The sequence below is a fragment of the Hyaena hyaena genome, unplaced genomic scaffold (assembly GCF_003009895.1).
Source record: "Hyaena hyaena isolate Hyena2069 unplaced genomic scaffold, ASM300989v1 scaffold_102, whole genome shotgun sequence".
In the NCBI taxonomy this organism is placed as follows: domain Eukaryota; kingdom Metazoa; phylum Chordata; class Mammalia; order Carnivora; family Hyaenidae; genus Hyaena; species Hyaena hyaena.
Genome location: NW_024080734.1, coordinates 3,056,066 through 3,080,415, shown reverse-complemented (window position 1 = coordinate 3,080,415; position 24,350 = coordinate 3,056,066). Strand labels below are relative to the sequence as shown.

The window sequence follows — 24,350 nt, the reverse complement described above, 5'->3', positions numbered from 1 at the left end:
TTCCCTTCTCTGCAAACGCCTTAATTAAGAGGAACTAAACGGCTATATATACCCACTTCATCAACTTTTCCTATCAGTGGTCCTCAAAGCATGATCAGCGTGACCAGCAGCATCAGCATCAACTTGGAAATGTGTTACAAGTGCAGAATTTTGGGCTTCATCCCAGACCAGCTAAAGCATAAACTCTAGGAGTGTTTCTCCCAGTTGTGTCTTAACAAGCCTTCTAGGCAATTCTGATTCTCCCTAAAATTTGAGAACCATCGCTCTACACTCAACTCTTTGCTCTCATTCCATCTAGTTGCAGTATTGTTTCTTAGACTGATGTGAAGAGCCAACTTAAGCTGAGCTGCTCACAGTTAACACATCTGGACTAGAGCATAAGAGTAGTACCTTATATCACTTTCAAAGGCCTCTGCTGAACAAATAAGAGTGTCAACAAGGGATTCAATAACTGTTCCACTTTTTAGATTAATAAATTGACAACCATTTGTATTTCCTGGATCTTTGCTGGGCTCTCCCCTGTGGTGGGCTGTCATTCCTACATTGCTGTTCTAGCCTAGGAAACACCATCAAGTACCCAGATGTGGCCTAGAAACAGAATTAACATTTCAATAATTATGCATCTCAAGCCAATGCTACAGTCTAACCAGATTATTCCCTGCTCCTGCCAAAGGCCAGTTCTGGTTCAGTTTCTCCTAATACAGCCTTATGCTTTGGTCCTACTGCTGATATAAAATCTCAGTCCAAATTCCCTTGATTCTTGTGAGAAACAAGGTCAGTTGCCTTTTCTAGACCTATTACTTTAGACTGAAAAAAGGTGTATGATTCAAGTGATGCAGTCAACAAACTGGGTTAATATGGATTTGGGAGACGAGTTTGATACTCTCTAAAATGTGCAGTTTACCCTTACTAGGCAACACAGCTAAAGTCTCAAGAAAAATTAAGTTCTAGTCAACAAATACTGACATCTACTAAAGACACCAGCTACCAACAACCAGGCTTATCCTGGAAACACCAGACCAAAAAAGGGCTAAGTTCTAGTGGCAGCTCTCACTTGCAAACTACACAACACTGAGTAGGTCAATCTTTCTAAGCCTCAAGTTTCTCATTTCTAGAAAGAAAATACTACTACTGGAAATACTAGTTTCCTGGCCACTGAATTCTCTAAGCCATAAAACCATATACAAATACGGCTATATCCCACTTTTTGAAGTTCATCTTATGCCACCTCGCTTTTACAAAAGACCTACATTAGTACCGGTTTTTGCTAACTGAAAGAAATCCAGAGAGGACTTTTTGATTTTATGAAAAAAGGAAAATAGTGGTAAGCATTTGTTGGGCCCTTCTAGAGGCAGCGCACACCCCAAGCAGAGCAGCGAGAGCAGCCTCACCAGCTCCTTCCCTGGGATCCACACTCGGCGTCTCAGCATCAAGCTGCCACAGCTTGAATAGTGTCTGTGAGCACTCGGTGTCTCAGCATCAAGCTGCCACAGCTTGAATAGTGTCTGTGAGCATCTGCGATTTACCTCGATTTATTTTGTGCATCTGTTAGCAAGATGTGTCCTAGGTATCAGGAAATCCTAGGAGAGGTTATTTTTTGGGTCTGGGAATGCTCAAAAATTTTCCTCATAATTAATGGTAATTGCTTCCTCATTTTATGACATTTCAGCTTACGAAAGGTTTCCTAAGAGTGTTCTAGTTTTGCACAGCAGGAGAAACCTTTTTTCATTTAAAATTTTATGTAAACACTGGAAATCAAAACTAGGCTGTCAATGCAATTAGCAAAAAGACTACTTGTCTGGAGTACTTGACAGGAGACCTGGATTCCAGTTTTGATCTCATAATTAAAACTAAACAGTCTTAGGAATTTGAACAAGTTACTTAAATTTATGCCTTAGCACCCAAACTGAGGAATGACAATTATTCTCTTTTAACTATGTAACAGGAATGTTATGAGAATTGACTGAGATATTAAATTAGGATGTACTAATAAAATAAATCTGAAAGGTGGTTATTATAATAGGTATATTTTGCCAATGCTTTCTTTTGTTCCATAGTAGTCCGTCTCAGAAACTCAACATCTGTGACAGCTATTGGCAGCAAGGCTGAATGTTTTAAAGACACCAATTCCCAAAGAGAGGGAATCCACCATGAAAAGAGTTGAGCACGTTCTCTTGGGATAAAGGTCCTTAGTTGCTTCTCCCAGTCTCTCAGGTAACAGCAGACAGGATGGGTGAAGAGCCAATTGTACCCCAAGCAGTAGAACCTCTTTTCAGTGATAAACTCTATTAGTCTCTAAAACTAATGATCCAATGCCACGGCTAATTATCTCATTCCCAAGGTTTTGCACCCATTTTCCAAAATGCTTGGTACCATTCCAAACGTTTATTGTGAAACAACCATGAACTAAATTACCACCCAAAAGTGGAGGGGGAAAAAAAGGAATAAAGATTTCTACACCAATTACCATTGCACAGAATCTTCTGTAACAATACACCACTCCCAAATTATCTTCTATACCAGGGAGCCATATACAGAGGGTACATTAACGTTTAGATGGGCAAGTAACAAGAGGAAAAGTGTAATAACTGGCTTTTCAGAGTGCCTTCACACTTCTCAAGAATACCCAAATTCTACTCAAAGCTTTGATATTAAAGTTATGTACTTTAAAAGCAATGGTCTAATTTCCCAATGTGTGACCTGGGGAGTATTTGTTCCAAATAACGTGAAATGGCTACTCAACAAAAGAGTTGTGAGGTCTGGAAAACACCACATTAAATAAAACTGTTATACTATCTTTTCATAGGGCTTCTTGCAAACTTTAAGGTGCTAGGTGCCAATGTGCATTATAAATCACCAATAGGTGAACACAGCAGATACCATTTCCCAATCTTACTTTATCCTAAAATCCTCTACCCTGCAATCAAGGAGACCCCGAGTTTCTTAAACAACACCACCACCATAAAGGAAAGGCCAAATTAATTCCCCTAGTTATGAGTTATGGCTCACCAGTTCCCAATATAGTTTTGTGGGCTTTTCAAGGGAGAGAAGACTGTCCTCCATCAGAAATATTTGCCAACAGGAGTACCTGGGTGGGTTCGGTCAGTTAAGTACCTGTCTGTTGGTTTTGGCTCAGGTCATGATTTCATGGTTCACGGGATCAAGCCCTGTACTGGGCTCCGCGTTCACTGTGAGGGGCCTGCTTGGAATTCTCTCTCTCTCCCTCTCTACCCTTCCCCCATTTGTGCTCACTTGCTCCCTCTCTCTCAAAATAAATAAACTTTAAAAAAAAAGAAGTCTTTGCCAACATTTTCTGTACCTGAGCTCATTCAAAACTATTCAACAAAAGCTCCTAGGCACAGGAAAAGACTGTTAACAGAAAATTAGTTTTCTGAAGCACTGTGATGAGGTCCAGGGCAGACCACCCCAAAATATGCCACCCTAGTATATTATTTTTAATTAAAGTTACTCAACAAAGAGCCAGTACAAGACAGACACTCTCTCTGACCCTCTTCTGTCCCCCTGAAAGTAGGAAATAAACTCTTCACGTGGAAGGTACCCTCCCTGCACCTGGGAGATGGAAGGCATACTTACTGCCAGAGATAGGCAACTCAGGGCCAAGAAGGCTGTATAAATAAACCTTATTTCTTCGTTAATTCGCTATCCCAAGTCCAACCATCTTTGTCTTATCAACTCTTAACAGATTTATTGTTCCTTTGTCTGAAAGGTATAAAAGCTGCCTTCTTTGGTCACTTCTTTGAGTATCATATTTCTCTGTGCTCCCATGCATATGAAATTAAAATTTGTTTTTCTCCTGTTAATCTGCCTGTGTCAATTTAATTATATTAGTCTAGCCAAAGAATCTACAAGGGAAGAAAGGAAAGGTTTTCCTCTCCTACAAAGAAGATGGAGCAAATGACTGCTTCATGAGCAGTGATGGTATCACTTGGAGACAACCTTTCACAGCCCTTTTTACCAAGTCCTTCCTTAGGGTTTTTCAGTTCTCCCCTTGAAAATATGTTGAGGCTTTCTATGTACATTAGGCAAGGCAAAAGGTGAATGAAGTAAGATAATAGTAAGTACAAAGTACTTTTACAAAAGCTCATCCCTGGGATTGCTCAAACCACTAATCCAGACTTTGAAAGCCAAACTGAAGAGCTGACTGGAGTGCCCCAGGCGGCTTACACACATCCAAGAGCCCCTTAATTGTGCCTCTTCTGAATCTAAGAGTTTCGTGTGATGCCTGAGAGTCCACGTATTTTTCAAAGGCTAAAAATATAAACCAATTTATAAATGAAAATGTCTTATGGATACTATATGTGATGGCCAGAATCCCTACAGCTCTCCTTTTATGGCACTAACTTAGGTCACTGCTCCCTTTCAGTTAACGCACGGGAACTGGGTCCTCACACATGGTAGGCAGCACTTCTGAATTATCCAACATTCATCAGAGTAGAGGTCAGAAAACTTTGACACACCCATTAGGGTGGTTATTATCTAAAATAACCAGAAAATAACAAGTGGAGGATATTGAAGAGGGTATGGAAAAATTGGAACCCATGTGTAACTGCTGGTAGGAATGCTAAGTGGTGCAGCTGGGAATCTTAAGCAGTTCCTCACAAAGTTAAACATGAATTACCATATGATCCAGCAAGTCCACATCTGGCTATACACCCCAAAGAACTGAAAGCAGGAACTCAAACAGATACATGTACACCCATTTTCACAGCAACATTATTCACAATAGCCAAAAGGTGGCAACAACCCTAGTGTCCACCAACAGATGACTGGATAAGCAAAATGTGGTAAAACAAAACAAACCAAAAAAAAAAAGTAGTAATACATACAATGGAACATTATCTGGCCATAAAAAGGAATGAAATTCTGATCATGGATGAACCTTGAAAACATTATGCTAAGTGAAATAAACCAGACACAAAATGACAAATATTATATGATACCACCTATATGAGGCACCAGAATGGGCAAACTCATGGACCAGAAAGTAGAAGAGAGGTTACCAGAGGCTGGGAGAGTTACTGTTTAATGGGTACAGAGTTTCTGTCTAGGATGAGGAAAATGTTCTGGAAATGTTACACAAGAATGTCAATGTACTGAATGCCATTGAACTGCACACTTAGAAATGGTTTAAATGGCCAAATTTGTTTTACAATGAAAAATATTTAAATATTTAAAAATATTTTTGAGGTAAGAAATGCCAACACATTTATATTGATATATAATTTATACACCATGGTTTATTTTGATCTTAACTAATCTTTGCTGGTTCATGCTCATCATTTCTTTCACGTGTGCAGTTCCTGGGTTCTCTCTCTGTTACCTTTAAACTGTACCAGATCCACAATTCTAAGATGTGGCTCACTGTCCTGACCCCCTAATTTAAATAAATCATTTTTCCTGAAGTTTAATCCCCAAGAAAAGATGAAAAAAAGGAAGGAGCGGGGCGCTTGGGTGGCTTAGTCGGTTAAGCGTCCGACTTTCGCTTAGGTCATGATCTCTTGGTTCGTGGGTTCGAGCCCCGCGTCGGGCTCTGTGCTGCCAGCTCAGAGCCCGGAGCCTGTTTCAGTCTGTGACTCCCTCTCTCTCTGACCCTCCCCTGCTCACACTGTCTCTCTCTTTCTCTCTCCTAGAAATAATAAATACAAAAATTAAAAAAAAAAAAAAAAAGGAAGGAGAGAAGAGGGAAGGGAAAAGGAAGGAAGGAAGGCCCACCGAGTTGGTAATTTAAGTTTATAAAATGTGTATACCCCATGGAACCCCCCGCCCCATGGGACAGTTTACCAGTTTGCTCAAGCTCCTTAGCAGACAAGGCCCCATTGGCCACATTCCATCCATCCTGCCATACTTCCTATGTCCCACTCAACAATTCCTTTTGAAAACCATGCAGTACAATAGTGAACAAAATAGTTCTATGGAACAAAACAGTTCTTCAGATGCTTAATCAAGCCACTACCTGTTTCATAGCACAGCAGAAATCAGAGATCCACAAATCTCTAAACCATTAAGGAAGCATACACTGCCTATAAAAGTAACACACAGGGCAAATGGGGGGAGCCACAATCTCCCTTTATTATGTAATATAAATCCCGTGAACACACTGCAAGTGAATTGCTATTCTCTACCCTTCAACAGTTCTCTGGGACTCCAAAATATAGAAAACAGGTAAGTAACACTTCAAACTAGATGGTGGTTATACTTTATGTCTGCAAAAGATCCCCATTATTTATTTTCCAAACCTTACTGCTACTGGTCTTTAAGGGAAGAGTGGGGTAAAGAGAAGGCATGTCTTTTGCCTCAGACTGAGTGAGAAATGATCATTTTCCTAGCCAAGTAGTATCTATCATGAGCCTATATAGGCAGATGTGATCCTTCCACTGTAGCACTTTGTAAACTTGAAAAAAGTGTTTTTTAATATTTTTGAGAGAGAGACAGAATACAAGCAGGGGAGGGGTAGAGAGAGAGGGAGACAATCTACAGCAAGCTCCAGCCTCTGAGCTGAAAGCAGAGCCCCATGTGGGGTTCATCATGGACTGCAAGATCATGACCAGAGCCGAAGTCAGTCGTTCAACCAACTGAGCCACCCCAGTGCCCCATTTTGTAAACTCTTTATTCCTGGGTAAATCCAACAGTCTCCTTTTATCCTCATATTCAGAGAGTTTTAAAAATATGGAGGTTGAGTTAGGTTTGCCACAAACATTTAATTAAAATAATTACATTTTACTGAGAATCCTGAGGAGCTAAGAAAAGATACTACATCTAAAAAACTATCTTTCCCTGAAATATAGTTTTGGAGAAAGAGACAAGACTGCTCAGAATTTTATTTGATTCCTTTCCAAAGGCTTCTGCCCAACTTTAATCTTCGACCTACACAAACAACATATGGGAGCTTAGTTAAAACGCTTTGGGATCCAAAAAGAATCATTAAAGCAGGTGTCTGGATCAATGTGAGTCAATCAGGAAGAGCTACTTTTTATTTCTAAAAACTATCAACGACAAGACTTTAGGGGCCTTCTGAAGGATGGATACGTGTCAACTGAGTCGTTCAGAGCACAAGAATAAGAGCATGGGACAGTTTTTGACAGAACTGAAGAATGCATTTCCAACCCCAGCCACATTTGGGGGTTACCACTGGGAACAAAATATTCTCAAGTTTATATCTGTATCATTGTTTACAGACAACAAGCACATTGCTATACCTGGTCATTTCATAAAACAGCTTGGTGAAGTAGAGTACATATAGGCATCACTGCTGTCCCCTAATCTCTGTCAGTTTTTATATTAATAAAAAAAAAGTTCAGCAAGGATAAGAGATTTATCTGAGGTGATTCAGTAAATGCTTCTATGCAAACTTATTATTATAGAGACTGTCTCTACTTTTAGTGCCTCATGTCTAGAAGACTCCCAAATTCACACCTTCAGCCTAAACACATGAATGCATGAGCCCTACCATCTGAGAACCAGGTATTTCCATGTTCATCCCCACCCCATGACCTCAGACACAACATTGTCACCTTCCGATTCAAACATTTCCATTCTGTCATTAGTACCTTCACTCTCAGACATCCAGACATGATCTCAACTCTCTTTTCTTCCTCCTCAAATCTTTGTTAAATCATGCCAGGTATGGGGCGCCCAGGTAGCTCAGCCGGTTAAGCATCTGACTTTGGCTCAGGTCATGGTCTTAGGAGTTCAAGCCCCACGTCTGGCTCTGTGCTGACAGCTCAGAGCCTGGAACCTGCTCCGGATTCTCTCTCTCTCTGCCCTTCCCCTGCTCATGCTCTGTCTCTCTCTCTCTCAAAAAGAAAATAAACATTAAAAAAAAAATCATGCCAGTTCTCTTAATAAAGATATGCTGACAACTTACCGTGTACCCGGCACACATGCATCTGTTCATCTTTGCCTTTCCCACTTTCTCAACCCTTACTTGGGCCTCATTTTATATTTACCATTCCAATAGTTGCCTCACAGACCTTCCTGCCGCCAGCTCCTCTCTATCTCTCATTCTTATGTCCCACTGTATTTTCTCCCTAAACCACCACTTTGTATTAGTATTGTGATAAAAAAATTTTCAGAAACTCCCAGAAATTTCTTAGATAATCAAAATACTCGGAAAACAATGAAACTATCTTTCCAATCCCACTTTCCACTACTGTTTTATAACACTAATATTAGCTTGATCTTTCAATTCCACCAAACCTTTGAAGTACTCAAAATCCCAATTCACTCCACTAAGAATTTCCAACAGTGAGGCTCTGGCCTTTCATGCCTTTGCTCACAATAGTTTTTCTCTTCCTCCTCCTCAATCCCTTGTCTCCACTACCAGATTGTAAAATCTTTGAGAATGACCATTTCTATTTCACTACAGTGTCAAAAGCAATGCCTTGCTCAGGACAAGGCATGCAGACAGGAGTTGATGGACAATGAATGGGAAATCCCCTAAGATCACAGGTCTTTCTGGATAAGGAGTCAGAGGTGCAACTTTCTTTACATACAAAGCAGTCAGTACTTAGCATACAACTGACCCTTGGATCATGGGTTTAAACTGTGTGGGTCTACTTACTTATACATAATTTTTTTTCAACAAGTACAGTACTGTAAATGAATGTTCCCTTCTTTACAATTTTAAGAATCTTTTTTTCTCCAGCTTAGTTCATCATAAGAATACAGTATAGGGGCACCTGGGTGGCTCATCAGTTAAGTGTCTGGCTTCGGCTCAGGTCATGATCTCGCAGTTTGTGAGTTCAAGCCCCGTGATGGGGTTGGTGCTGACAGCTCAGAGCCTGGAGCCTGCTTCAGATTCTGTGTCTCCCTTGTTCTCTGCCCCTCCCCCACTTGTGCTCTGTCTCGGTCTCTCAAAAATAAATAAATGTAAAAAAAAAGAATACAGTACATAATATATATTACATACGAAACACACGTTAATCAATTTTTTAGGTTATTGGTAAGGCTTCTGGTCAAGAGCAGGCTATTGAGAGTTAAGTTTTGGGAGAGTCAAAAGTTATACATGGTTTTCAACTGCATGGGAGGGAAAGGTTGGTACCCCTGACCCCCATATTATTCAAGGGCACTGGATATTTACTGATCATCTTTCATGTGGTCTGAAGTTATCTCGCAGGAGCTTATGTCTTAAACCACTGTAGTATCATATAATAAAAAATATTTAAAATTCTACTCCTGAATTTTCTTTTACAACTCCAGGAAATGTATTATTTGATTTTCAGTTGATTCTGAAGATCGGAGACAATTCTTTAGTGAGAAGAGATAGAGGAAGGAGTAGGATTAAATTTCATTTAAACCAACTGAATCCAGGCACTGGACTGGATACTGATACTGATACAGTCCTGTTCTTTCTCTTCCCACGCCCATTTCTAATTAAAACAAAACATTTTGTGCAGGTTAAACACGAAGTTTTAAAGAATCATTAGTTTTCTGAGCTCTTTGGCAGAAATCTACAAAGGGTAAAAAGGGCACCATAGGATGAGAGGCCGTAGCATGGAAACAGACAGAGGTCAAGCAAACACACTTGAACCATCCTGCAAGACTCCAGCGGAATCACCATCACAAGACACAAGTTGTTAGGACCTACCCTAACAACTTCGACACTCTGGACCTACCCTAACAACTTCAGCGCTCTTGTTATCCGCGATCTGGGCTCTTCCTCAAACTTTTTTCTTTTTTTTTAATATTTTATTTATTTCTAGGAGAGCGAGAGACAGTGTGAGCAGGGGAGGGTCAGAGAGAGAGGGAGTCACAGACCGAAACAGGCTCCAGGCTCTGAGCTGGCAGTCAGCACAGAGCCCGACGCGGGGCTCGAACCCACGAACCGCGAGATCATGACCTAAGCGAAAGTCGGATGCTTAACCGACTAAGCCACCCAGGTGCCCCTTCCTTAAACTTTTGTCTCCTCCCTCCTTTCACAGATTGGATACTTTTCAAAAGTAGCAAAAATACATACAACAATTTTTAAATCCTCTTCAAATTCCACTGTGTGAAATGAGCTACATCACTGGCACAGGACTGTAGGACAGCTGCTACAGGGGTTATGGGCATAAGGTGACAAGGTTGTGGATGCAGTTCTGCAGTCTTTTCCGTCAACACTGAGAAAGGCTGGCTGCCTCTTTGGTTCTAATACTCCACAGGCTTGCTCTCTGAGAAGCAAACTCTAGATTCAAAATAAAAGGTTCTGCTTCCAAGTATTTGGAATTTCATTCCAGATTCTTACTTGCCTTCTTTTATTTGTAAATAAAAGAATTCCCCATCTCACTTTACAGGGATTTTGTGGTTCACATTATTATGTGCCCTGGCACAAAACAGATACTCAACAAATTGTGGCTATTTTTTATTCTAAGACTTCTTCCTTGTAATAAGATGTTCCTGGGGTATTGCAGCTACTAAGGTATAAACCCGAGCTCATACATTGTCTAAATTCCACACTTAGTTATCACAAAACTCAACTGGTTGGCACTAGGGTGTATAAGGAATACACAGGCAACACAGGTCATTTAACATCCTTGTCCTGGCTTTATAAGGGTATCAATTATGCTGGTTTAATCGGCAAAAGAATCTTTGAATTTACAAAGTAATTCATAAAGCTGCCAACTAGTCATCTCTGTACACAATCAAGAATTGGCAGGGCACCTGGCTGGCTCAGTCAGTAGAGTGTGACTCTTGATCCCTGGGTTCTGAGTCTGAGCCCTATATTGAGTGTAGAGATTACTTAAAAATAAAATAAGGGTGCCTGGGTGGCTCAGTCAGTGGAGCAGCCGACTTTCGGCTCAGGTCATGATCTCACGGTTTTTGAGTTCAAGCCCCAAATCGGACTCTCTGCTGTCAGCAAGAGCCTGCTTCGGATCCTCTGTCCCCTTCTCTCTCTGCCCCTCCTTCTCCCACCCCAGTGCGCACACATGCTCTACCAAAAATAAGCATTTAAAATAAATAAAGAAAGGAAAAACAAAACACAACAATAAAGAAGTGGCAAGTCGGGGTGACTGGGTGGCACAGTCAGTGGGGCATGTGACTCTTGATCTCGGATTTGTAAATTCAAGCTCCACGCTGGGTGTACAGATCACTTAAAAAAAATTGGCAGGTAAATTACAAGGGGGAAAGGCCTTCTTCAGAGAGATTATTGCTCTAACTGTTCAATTACATACAGTTTATCTCTTTTTTATAGTTGTATTAGCTTCACCATAGAAGAGAAAACTAGGGTTGTGAAGCAGGGTCATGAAGGAACTTTTTGGGTAATGAAAACGTTCCATAACATGACTGTAGAGGTAATTAGACAATTGCATACTTTTGTCAAAACTAAAAATGAGGTGAACTTTATTTTATGCAAATTATACCTCAATAAAGCTGATTTATAAAGAGGTATTTAGAAAATACTATAAAACTACTGAGAAGAGTACTACCACCTCTACTTGGGTAAGTTTGGGAAAGCTTAAGCAAAAGGTGATATATGAATTGGATCTCATCACAGAATCATTTTAAGGTGCATAAGAGATAGAAAACAAAACGTATAGGGGTGCCTGGGTGGCTCAGTCAGTTAAGTGTCTGGCTACAGCTCAGGTCATAATCTCACATTTTGTGAGTTCGAGCCCCACGTCAGGCTTCATGCTGACAGCGTGGAGCCTGCTTTGGATTTTGTGTCTCCCTCTCTTTCTGCTAGTCCCCTGTTCGCGCTCTCTCCCTCTCTCTCTCTCAAAAATTGAATAAAACATTAACTTAAAAAAAATTAAACTAAACCTGGAAGTGGTTATATTCTGCATTGTAACCTATGAGAAATGGCACCTCTGAACTAAAGAAAAATGCTTCATAAAAGGAAGTTCGTAGAGATGGATAATTAGTACTTGGATAGGTGTCAAAGACAAGCTGATCTCACAAGATTTCCCAAAAGGAAAGCAACCTAGACATATATTGCTGCTCCAGCTCCAATGCAAAGTAAGCAGATTGTGTAAAAGAATGTTTTTGTTTTTAAATAAAGCAAAAGGAAAAAGCAAGAGTCAGGAAAAAAAAAAAAAGACGGGGGGGGGGAATGAAACTCAAAGGGAATAAGGAAAGGGATGGAAGCAGGTGAAATAAAGGAAGAGACACATTTGGTTAGAATAAAAGGTACCTAGGGACTGACAAATTATAAAAGAGAAGGGAGATACATCAGACCTTGATGAAAGACTAAAGAAAAAACTAACAACTATGGGGAAACAGAGCATCTAATCAAAGTGAGAGCTACAGAGAAAAGAGACCAGAGACCTGGCAGTGTAGAGAAGGCCTAGGAGAAGTAGAGGACAAAGGGAAAACTTTTTGTTTTTTTCCTCCTAAATCTCACCAAATAGTCTCCTCCCCTTCCATCTATCTCCTCTCCGTGGCTCTGCCTAAGGTGAAGCCTTCTCATACCCAAGCCTATCCCACAAATCGCATATAACTTTAATTTTGTTAAGTAGGCTCTATACCCAATGTGGGCCTTGAACTCTTGAACCCAAGATCAAGAGTCGCATTCTCTACCAGCTGAGCCAGCCAGGTTTCCCCACATACACCTTTTATACCAACTTGACTGGACTAAAATGCTTCCCTCGCTGGTCTTCAAAACCCAGTTCAGGGGTGCACGGGTAGCTCAGTGGGTTAAGCATCTGACTTCGGCTCAGGTCATGATCTCGCGGTTCATGGGTTCAAGCCCCACGTGAGCTGACAGCTCAGAGCCCGGAGCCTGCTTCAGATTCTGTTTCCCTCTCTCTCTGCCCCTCTCCCGCTGGAAGCTCACTCTCTCTCTCTCTCTCAAAACAAACACAAAAACAAAACCCCAGTTCAAACAGACCTCGCAGGCAGAGTTAGTAGTCCCTCTTCCATACTTGCAGAACATGTTGTTCTAAATACTTTCCTACTGTTGAACTGCAACATCTGTCTCCTCTACTAGTCTACGGGCAACTCTCGCAGAGGATTCAACAGAAAAGAGAAAACCCTTACTAAGAAGCATTTCAAAAACCTGTAAAGTCTTTTTATAAGTAGGAAAGTTTATACATTTTAGACAACACAAGTAGGAAGCTAGAAGCCTTGCTGTTTAAAGGAATTCTACATTGAACCTTTTGAACAAGAGTACACATAGCCTATCCTACTCCCTCCCCAGAGCATAAAGGACCTTTTCTTAAAGTTCTAGGTTCTTTTTTTTTTTTTTTAATTGGCCCATGGTCGCCTTTCTTTTAAGTATATTTTTTTAAAGTTTATTTATTTTGAGAGAGTGCGTGCGCGTGCGCGCGCGCGCGCGCGCACACACACACACACACACACACAGTCGAGCAGGGGAGGGGCAGAGAAAGTGAATTCCAAGCAGGCTCCATGCTGTCAGCACAGAGGCTGAGACGGGGCTTGATCACACGAACCATGAGACCATGACCTAAGCCAAGATCAAGAGTTGGACACTTAACAGACTGAGCTACCCAGGTGCCCCTTAAAGTTTTATTTTTGTAATGCTTTAAATTTCTGGTGAATGGCAAAAATATAATAGGGAAGGCAAACTGCATCGTGAATAGTGTGTAGCAATCAAAGAAGGAAATTCTTCTCTGAGATTAAAAAAAAAAGCACCTTAAACTCTCAAAGGCAGAACATGATATACTAAAGAAGATAACTGTACAAAAAGAATCTGAAGAAAACTGGAGGACACAAAATCAGCAAACTCCTAACGTTGTCAAAGTCAACAATACCCAAGGATATAAATAAGTAAAACATGACTTTGTAACAAAATATGTAGAAAGCGGGTTTGGTGTTAAGAGGACAGAATAGCAGAGGTGGGGGAATGGACAGAATGGCGGGATGATCAGAAATGCTAGGAACGAGTGGGGAGATGACCGGTGTAGAGAGCCCTTTAGGGAGGAAAGCTCCAATACAGATTTTGGAAGAAAGGTCATGAACTGGTAAAAAACATGCAATGTTTGGCTGGCAGTGGAATGGGCTGGTACTGCAGTCGCCAAGTACCACTGCAGTCCCTTGCAACAAACTCCAAGTCTAGCCCTCCCCATGGGGATGAATCAAATTTATTAGCAAGAATGATTTTCCAGTGCTTTCCCAAGACAAGGAACACTGCTATATAGATGAACAACTATCACAACCCTCTAAGAAATAAGAGTTCCGCTCACATTTGCCAAACACTCAGAGACCAAGTGTGCCAAAAGCTAATGGCAAATCCAAAGGACAAGGCACAGAGGTTTTACGTGTGTGCGCGTGTGTTTGTATGCATGCACCTAGAAGGAATATTCAACAAATTTAACTACTGGACTATATCTGAAAAAAAAAATTTTTTTTAAGAATTCAAGGGATTTTCAGACATCATCAAAATAACTTCCTTAAAAGGTCAATTTTTAAATGAAGTAGATGGTTATTAATTCCTCCCTTCCAACTAAGCCCAACATCTCTACTAATAATAGACTGACTTATTGCCTTCCAGATAAGCAGTCTTCAGCAGTTCATTCATTTATTTAAACAGTTCAGAAAGCACTAAAAGATGTTGGGCACAGGGTGGGGCACTGGGGATATAGAAATAACAGACTCTGATCTCAAGTTGCTCACCAGGTAGATGAGATAAATGAGTAGATAAATACTGTAGAGTAGGACAAGGGCTAATAAAGATAAATGGAGAGGCAATTAAACTATGAAGATAGAAAACCGAATAGAGAATTGAGAAGTGGTTCCAAGCAGCTGGAAGTATTAGCATATTCGAAGTATAGACCTTGAGAACACTTTCATTGACACTTTCCCAATCTTACTATGAGACAGAAAATATTACCTCTCCCATTACAAATTAATAAACTGAATTACCCACAGTCACCCAGGCAAGCAGTAGGTTAACTAGAACTACAAAAAAGAATATAGGCCACATGATGCTTATCAGTTTTAAGAGACCAATATAGTCTCCTTTCTCAATTGTCATGCTTACACTTGAAATCCAGTTCAAGTCAACAAAACCAGAGAAATACTACACAGAAACTAAGCAAAAAGCTACCCATGAGAAAATTAAGTATTTGCCTGTGTAGTATTTTTAGGTTTGAGCATCTAGCCTTCAGCAAGCACTTAGCACCACTTGACATTTTCCAAGGAAGGGAAGGGGTAGCAATCTCTATCTTTGGGGTCTTGTGTGAAAAGGTATCCAACCCTACTTAGGAAATTTCACAAACATCTCAAACAATGGTACTCTCAGTGTGACTTCCAAATTAACTACAGGATATATATAAGAGCTATGTATGTCGAATATTCACTGACATCTCTTCAAACAGCTATACACAGTTTTATTAGGAATGAGATGCTAAATGCACTTTTAGACATCAATAAGACCATACCCTCAATTATATTTAGGTTCTTGGGTATCTTATCTTTTTTAAAAATTTTATTTATCCTTGAGAGAAAGAGCGTGAGTGGAGGAGGGCTAGAGAGAGGGAGACGCAGAGTCCCAAGCGGACTCCAGGCTCTGAGCTGTCAGCACAGAACCCAATACGGGGCTCAAACTCATGAACCGTGAGATCATGACCAGAGTTGAAGTCGGATGCTTAACCGACTGAGCCACCCTGGCACCTCCTTAGGTATCATATCTTAAAAGGGAAAATCTTTTCACTCAGAATGCATCACTAAAATAAACAGGACTTAATATTCCAACATTTGCTTTAAAATGTTTTTTCAGGAAATCATCTGCATATGAAATAAAAATATAGAATACAATGCTACCCCGTGCTCTTATTCTAAAAGCTCTTCAAGGCAAAAGATATGTACATTCTGCAAGTGGTCCAATTACTACCTGAGATGCATGTTTACATACGCTGCAATATCTAGACATCTAAGTAATTAAAGCCTAGTGACTGACGACTTAGGACAGGGATGACAAACCACAGCCTTCAACCACAGCCGGTTTGTGTAAATAAACCTTACTACAATACATCTCCAAACATATTGTCATGGCTGTTCGTTCACTTTGCAGAGCAGAGTAGCTGGGACAGAGACTACATGGCTCGCAAAGCCTACATATTTACCATCTGACCCTGAACAGAAAAAGTCTGTCACCCCTATCTTGAAATCATCAGACTAATGACCTGACAAATGATGTCGCCTAAGAGTTTACCTAGCCTGGATGATGAGCTCCTGAATACAATGAAAGAGAATTCTTACCCCAAACATCCACGGTCAAAACCCACAGGGAAGCAAACCTCTGCTGATTCATTCCAAAACACAGAATTGTCAATCTTGACTAAAAACTAAACTTTAAAAGCAAATGGTGGATTCAACTCTTCATCTTTTAAAAACTGTGTTATATTAATAGAATAAACATACAAACTCAACGACTTCCACTGTCACTTGTATAGTTAACTACCACCAAGGAACCATGCAAGTTATTCTTTTACTCCTTAAACTGGCATCCAAGAGCCCACACACAGTGAACCAGTAAACAAAGTAGGCCATAATCTTTGTGAAGTTTGATTTCACCTGTCATGACAAAGAATGGGGTGGTAAGTGGAACATCCAAAATCTCTTCTGGATGTATTTAGCCTCTTCTGTGCTTACTAGTCTAAAAATCCCAAAGTTGTGTATGTATGTCATATGAAAGAATTACACTCAAATAAGTCCTGCTGAATCTATTTGCCATTCTTAATTTATTTTATCTAAATAAGCCCTAGACCCAATGTGGCGCCTTAACTTGACCCCGAGATAAAAAGTGGCATACTCTACCACTGAGCTAGTCAGGCACTCTTCTCTATGCCATTCTTAAAATTTAAGGAGAAAAAAAAAAGCTAATACTTTTTTTTTCTTTTGCTGTAAAAGTCATATATACTTAAGAACTGAAGTCTATTAAAAAATCAGGGATTACATTTTTACATATCATTCTTAACAGTACTGAGTCAGTCGTGTCAAATTAATACAAAAATTGACAAATCATTTATTTACCGATAATTACTATTCTCCAGTCAAAATAGGAGATCATGCCAATTCCTAAGTACAGCCAACTCTTGAACAGCCCCTGCCTGATACCGTAAGTGCTTGACCAAAAATGCACCAACAAACACCCTGGTACCCTTGACAACTCCAGTGCAGTTACAGGTTGTAAGGTGATGTTAACATAAAGCTAAATCAAGCATTTCATAAGGCCGACGGGATGCCAAAATATCAGGAAACAAACTGATAGAAAATAGCTGATTTTCTAATTATTCCTACTGTTCCCCCCTTCATCTTTGGTGTTTTCCTAAACTATTTTGGATGAAAAGAAAACGGGGGGAAATATTTAAAACTACAATCAAGTGACAACCAGTATACCAGAGACGACCAGATTTACAGAAAAGTCTTGTCTTCTGCTTTTTAAAAAGGAAGTAAGTCCGATCTTGATCCTATTCCTCACCTGTAGGATATTCACAAGACAAAGTCCTAAAGAGCCTTCAAATCTAAATTATTTTCTCAAAGCTCAGTTTTCTCATGAAGTTGATTCACGTGAGCTACACATTTATGTTAGCAGGAGGGGCAGATTACTCCTAAGACTAGGCCAAGCAAGTGCGGGGGCGATCTTTAAAAGGCACCCTGATGGGGGAAAAAAAAATGGAAACCCCACCCAGCTCTTAACTTTCTCGGTTTTTTCTAGTCCCGGCTTGTGTGCATAATCCAGAGAAGCAGAAAACTTCCTCCTCCCTGCCTGCCTCTCTCTGAGGCCTTGTGCCGAAATTCAGACCGCTAGTTATCCAAGCACCTTCTTAAGGTACTCTTAAGGCTCAAACCCGCTCAGAAAACAGCAAAAAAGCTTTGTTTTTTGGGTTAGAGAAGAGCAATTACAGGGTTTGGCGGCCGTGTTTGTCAGGAAGGGTAGGGCCGAGAAAGAGGGAGAATCCAGAGACTGAGCTCCATCTAGTCCCAGGAACCACCCCCAGGGGCGGCTAGACTGCCCTCGGTACTTCCCTGCCTCCTCTGCTCGGGACGGGAGAGCGGTGGGTCGGGGTCTGGCTCCCCTGAGCTACTTCCTGGTCCGATCGGACTCGCCTTCGGACACCCGAAACGCCCCCGGCCCGGCTCCCTCGCCCTTTGCCCTGTCTCCTCCCCTCTCAGTGACCCACCACCACCGGTCCCCTCCCATCTAACATGGCCGCCCCCCCCGGCCCCCCCCCGGCACAGCCTAACTAATGGGGGGGGGGGGGGTCCGCGGCCCCGCCTCCCCCAAGCCCATTGGCGCGGCAGCCTCCGTCCGCCTGCTCCATTGGACGGCACAGCCTGCCACTCCGCGCTGAGGGCTCCGCCTACGAGCCGCTTCAAGCTGCTCTGAGAAGACATATAAACAAATCCCGGGAGGGAGGCCCCTCTCTCCTGTCTCTGGGGCGGAGACGGGAAGGGGGAGCGGCTACCCCAGAGACACCCCTGCCTGGAGCCCCCCCACCCCCAGCGCGCGCTTCCTAGTCTCTTGCCTGTCCGGTTCCAACCTTAGTGGACCCGGCCCTTCCTCACACGCCCCTCTCTCTCCTCCCCCGACAGCCTCGCCTCCCCTCCCTTCCGCGGCCCCTCCCACCCGCTCGCTTCTCTGACAGGCCGGTTGCCGGCAGCCACGGCCCCGGGCTCGGAGGCAGCAGTGAAGGGCCGGGCGGCCTGGCAGGACAGATGCCTGGTGCTGCCCACCCCCGGTCTACCCTGCCGCCCACCCGTGGGTCCCCTCTACCGCCGCCCCGCGCTTTTATATAACCGTCCCGGGCCGGGGGTGGGGGAGGGGAACCGGAGACCCCGTGACCGGCAGGCGGCAGCCTGAAGCCCGCGCGCCCCCAGACTGGGCCCTGGTCCCGGCCCCCGCCCCGCGCCGGCCCGGCTTAGAGCCCCGGCGCTGCTGCCTCGTAGGCCAGCGGCCCTCCTCCGCCCCCTGCCTGGCTAGTCCCCCAGCCCAGGCCCCTGCGGGCTCCGGGCGGAGAGCAACGGAGCTCACCTGTGAGTGTGGGGGCGGCTCAGGGGCTGGGTCCGGTTCCGCTGCAGGGGCCGCGGCCCCTCTCCATGCTGCCTCGGTTTGTTTTGTTTATGTCCTTCCTGACGGGTTCCCGGAAATCGCGTGACTCGCCCCCCTCACGTGGGCCGCGGCGAGGAGGAGGAGGGAGGCGGGGGCCCGCCGGCCTCGGGCCAATCGCGAGACGTTCTGCAGCCTGGCCAATCAGGAGCTCGGCCCGGCAGGGCACCCCTGTCACATGACGCCGGAGGGGCGGATTGCCGGGAAAAACCAGGAAGAGGGGGCGGGGCGGGGGCTTGGCGCCTGTCACTGCTGCGTGGGCGTGGGCCGTCTTTGATACCTAGCCGCGCTCGCGTTTGTAGCCGAGGTTCATTTGCAATGGCTTTCCTATCCAGCGTTTTATCTGATCTCACAGCTACACGGTGAGGCCTGAATATACGTATACCCGTTTATATTTATGCCAATCTGCATTTACATTCTAAGTTCAGTGAAACTTGAAGGGGGGGTACGGGAACAATAGGGGCATTAGCTTAGGAGAGGAATTGTATCGACTGCTTTAGGTACATCCTTCACATCTGAACTTCTTAATTCGCTGAGATTGATCTTGCCTTCAGCCGTTCGTTCATTCAACTAATGTTTATTACGTACGTAAGCCCCAGACATTGGTATCAACTATATTGCGTGCACCTTTAAAAGAGAGACTGCCTGTACACTACTGTACAAACAGAATGCTACTAGAAGCGCCTAGACAAACAAACATTCATACCACATGTGTCTGAAGTTTTCTTGTGCTCCCTAATCCTACTGATAACAATAGCGACCTTTTGCTCCTAAACGTGATGTAGTGGACTCGTCATCTCATTTAGCTCACCCTACAGGGACACGCAATGGTAATATACACATTTTTGCAGAGGGGGGATATTAGGGCTAATTAGGGAAATTAGACCTGCTCAAGGTCAGGCTGCTAGTAAATGAACCAGCTGGGCCCGGAACCCAGATCGGTTACCACAGCCTGTGCTTCCAAACTGCTCTTTATACTTCTTAAGGGCGCAGAATTTATCTTCTGGGCACAGAACAGAAGCAAGACTTTAGTAGGCATGGAGAAAGGAGGATTGGAGAACAGAAATGCTTGGCCAGATTCCCTCAGGCTGCCAGATTTCTCTTAAGAATAATTGCCTTAGAAAATGTGGCTCCTCTTTGCACAGACCTAGGAAAGTAGTATAATGTCAACGTCAAAACTCTGGACTTTGGAATGGGAAAGACTTCTAAAGATCATAAACTTCAAGAGGGCACGAATTAGCCCCATTGTTTATCCTCCAACCTTCATGACATTGGCAGTCATTAAATACTGGTTGTATAACAAGCTGGATTTGAATCCTTGCCTCTACCATATGTGAACCAGCACAGTTTAACTTCTGTGAGCTTCTTCTGTTAGTACCTCATGAGGTTGTGAGAAGTGAGTGGAAAAATTCATATGAGGTCCTTACCACAGTGCTTCGCATAGAGCAAGCAGTTAATGAATGGTAGTATTATTAGATTGTTTCAAAGATGTCATTTAGAAGATGTACTGTAAATTAAATAGCAAGTAAGGGTAACTCTAGACTTAAGCAATTTAACAGCTACTAAAATAATACCTTTGTAAACAATATTAATAGGGGGGTATGTGTGGATACCTAAGGAGAAAATAAAAGTAAATCTCACCTCTGTATCCTTCAAAATACCTTAGGGTCTCCATACCGTGAAGGAATGTCTTTTCCCTACTGCACAGGAGTAGCAGGATTATAATTATTTTTTTTAAGTCTAACATACCACATTCTAATTTTCCATGTCAACTGGAATTTAAAATTGAAGCATCAATAGAAAAACTGGGCTGGGACATTTGGGCCAGTTTCCTCTCACTTGTTCACATTTGATTCATGTCTTAAATCTCCACGGAATACATCATAGACTATCCTTTCCCTAGTAATACTATGTTTGGAAAAACTCCCGCTGATGGTTAGCTCTTCCATTGTCCCACTGCCCTTTTGACACAGTCATTTTCACACTTCTTCTGGGCAACAGTTCTCTGGGATCAAGAAGCAGCCCGCTTCTAGCACGGGGCTCTGCCATTGAAGGGGTTCACTTGTGAGTTACATTGGATTCCCGCCTTTGATCTTCCCCGGTCTTGGAAAGGACAGCTTTGGCTAACAGAGACATTACAGTTTGTTAATGACCAGATCCTGCTCTGAAGTGAATGAAATCACTGATTGCTAATTGATTTGTGTTTCTTTGGGTTTCATCCTGCCAGATTGTGCCACAATCAAAATTGGCAGGAAGTTGGGACTCTGGAATTGCATTGGCTTGAGGCTCAGGAGCCTCTTGTTCTAGCCATCACGACTTCCAAAGTGCTTAACCTTGCTTCTGCAAAGTCATTTACATGACCTGAGTCAAAAATATATTTATAGTTTACACAAACATGACACAGTGAGGGAAACAAAGCAATACTTAGGACTCCACTGAATTCTTAAAAATAAATTATTTATTTTTTGATTAGGTAACATATACATAGCACAAAATTCAAAAGGCACAAAAAGGTATTCAGTGAATATTAACTCTCCCCCCTGCCCTGTTCCCTGGCCACTCATTTTCCTCTCTTAGAAGCAACCACAAGTGCCCATGCTCTGTGTATCTTACCAGTGATATATATATTTTTTATATATATGCTGACATTTCCCCACTTTATTTTATTTATTTGTTTGTTTATTTATTTATTATTTATTTTACAATCACCCACTTTAAATCTTAATGTATTTGAAACACTGTTCTTGGACCAACACTTCAATTTGAGCCCTGTTTACTATGGGATCCAAGGTGAGGGCTGGACCTCTCTGGGCCAATTTTCTCCTGAAAATAATTAAAATGGTTGCCACAGGTCCTAACTTTCCTTACAACCTAAAGCTTGCAATCCTTCATTCGAGCACAGACTGAGCCCTGCCTGCGGATGACGTACATATTTAAATGGGTGTTACCGTTTTGAGTCTAAGTATTTTCTTTCCAGGCCTCTGTGGACCTGTGTGATACCTTAAGATTTCACAGCTTCAGAAGTGAGATTAATTAACTCAAAGCTGGAAGATCTCCAGGAAAAATTGTGTCCTTTTAAAAACGGATTTTAGGGGCACCTGGGTGGCTCAGTCAGTTGAGCGTCTGACTTCGGCTCAGCTCATGATCTCACGGTTCGTGGGTTTGAGCCCCGCGTGGGGCTCTGTGCGGACAGCCAACTCAGCGCCTGGAGCCTGTTTCAGATTCTGTATCTCCCTCTCTCTCTGACCCTCCCTTGCCCACGCACTCTCTCTCTCCCTCAGAAATAAATAAAACATTATAAATAAATAAATAAACAAACAAATAAATAAATAAAGGATTTTATTCCTGAGGAGACTGGAGCATTGCTGAGGGTGAATCTAAAAGATACCAATTAATGGTTGGCAGTTGGCACCCATCCCTCATTGACCTCTCCTAAAAAAAAGTCTTTGGGGGGAGAAGAGTTCAGTTCTTCCCCTTGCCTAAGCCTCTCCATAGGATGCAGTATTCTTTATGTGACAGCTCTGAGCTTTGGTGTCTTCTCCGAGAAAGCACCAACTTCAGTCTCAAGACTCTTCTCTAGTCAATCTGTGACTTCTTTACCCTGATTCCTCACTTCCCATACGGAGAACCAGGCCTACCATGGGATAGGAGCTTAATAACCGCTTGTGGTCCAAATCCTATTCATCCTCCATGGCTCAAGTACCCACATCTTTTATGAGATCTATTTCTACCATGTCTATTACTGTTCTCATTAATGTCCTTTCCTCTGCCGCCCAATGAGCACTTAATGTACTTATCACTTTGTACTATTCGTATCGTGTGATATTATGTCCTCAATTAAATCAAGCGGCATAAACACTAATATGTCCTTGAATTACAGAGAATGCAAGGCACGTCATTAGACAGCATAATCAGGCCTGTGTTTAGCTGTGGGTAGGGGAAAGAAGAGAGAGAAATAAAATGACATGTTGAGTGTCCCATATGTACATGAAGACACAGTCCACGCTCTGGAGGAACAGAACCTGAAGGAGACTGACATGAGAAGCTTCCAGTACAACAACAGAGTTTCTAGGAGGGGAGGCTGTGGTGCGGGGATTAACAACAAGATACCTATGTGTTTTGGGGCCACTTTCTTGCTAACGTATTTGGGCAAGATACTAAGCTGACTGTTCCTTGATTTTTTTTTTAATATTTTTTTATTTCTAGGAGAGAGAGAGAGAGAGTGTGAGCAGGGGAGGGTCAGAGAGAGAGGGAGACACAGACTCTGAAATAGGCTCCAGGCTCTGAGCTGGCAGTCAGCACAGAGCCCGACGCGGGGCTCGAACCCACGAACCGCAAGATCATGACCTAAGCGAAAGTCGGATGCTTAACCGACTAAGCCACCCAGGCGCCCCGACTGTTCCTTGATTTCTGACATAACTTCCCTCACGGGTTGATTTTGAAAATCAAATGCAGAACCTGATGCATAATGGTGCTCAGCGGTGTTGACTCTCCCCCTCCCCCACCTTCTAGGGAAGAATGGGACTAGAAGCTTCTTAGAAGGGAAGCAGCAGCAAAGGGAAAGTAGCAGGACAAGAGAAGGCAACCAGCAACTCAGACTGTTTGTGATTCCATTATCTTCCAAGGCGGCATTCCTGTCAAAATTGTTTTGTCTGTCCCACTGAGACTGAAAACTTCTAGGACAGCTAGTAGGTCCTGTGGGATTTTGTTTCTTTTCTTTCTTTCTTTTTTTTTTTTTTTTTTTGTTTGGTTTGGTTTGATTTTTTGTCAGCACTGAGCTGCACATACATTGTTAGTATCAGCAACTCTAACTGATAGCAAACCAGGAAGCCAGGGAGTGAGAACAATCTAGCATTTGTTGTAGGAAAAGATTCCCAAAGGACAGGTACAATGAGACATTCTTGTTGCTGAGGCCCAAAGTAGGCCGATAAAAACAGCAAATGGAGGGACAGACTGATAAGCAGCAGGAACCAAGACCTGTAGATGTGATAATAAATAGTTTGTTGAGCTACAGATGGAGGTGCGCTCCGAAAGCCTCGATCCAGTGTAGAACTAGGAGGCTGGATTTCCACATCCAGGAAGTGAACAGAGAGGTTGCTAAAAGACAGAAATAAATAAGGATGAAAAGTTCAGAGAACTATGTGGGGAGTGGGGGAGGGGGAGTTCCTGTGTATCCAAGGTTTTTTGTTTTCCCCACAAATTCACAATGTCATACACAATGTCACTGGTGTGACAGCAACACCAGGTAAGGTGCCCACCAGTGTTTTCACCCTGTCCTCGCAGGGCCCAGCCCAAGAGGGAAATGCGTAAAAGAAATGGGTACCATCCTCTGCACCTGTTC

General features: G+C 42.7%; 1 protein-coding gene across 1 annotated transcript in view; it reads right to left on the bottom strand.

Moving 5' to 3' along the window:
- The window catches only part of CREBRF (CREB3 regulatory factor), a 52,777-nt gene extending 33,746 nt beyond the window's left edge, over positions 1-19,031 (bottom strand). Inside the window, exon 1 of the mRNA XM_039235730.1 lies at positions 18,935-19,031. The gene's annotated coding sequence lies outside the window, so the exon portion shown is untranslated. The remainder of the gene's footprint in view (positions 1-18,934) is intronic.
- Between the last annotated feature and the right edge of the window lie 5,319 nt (positions 19,032-24,350).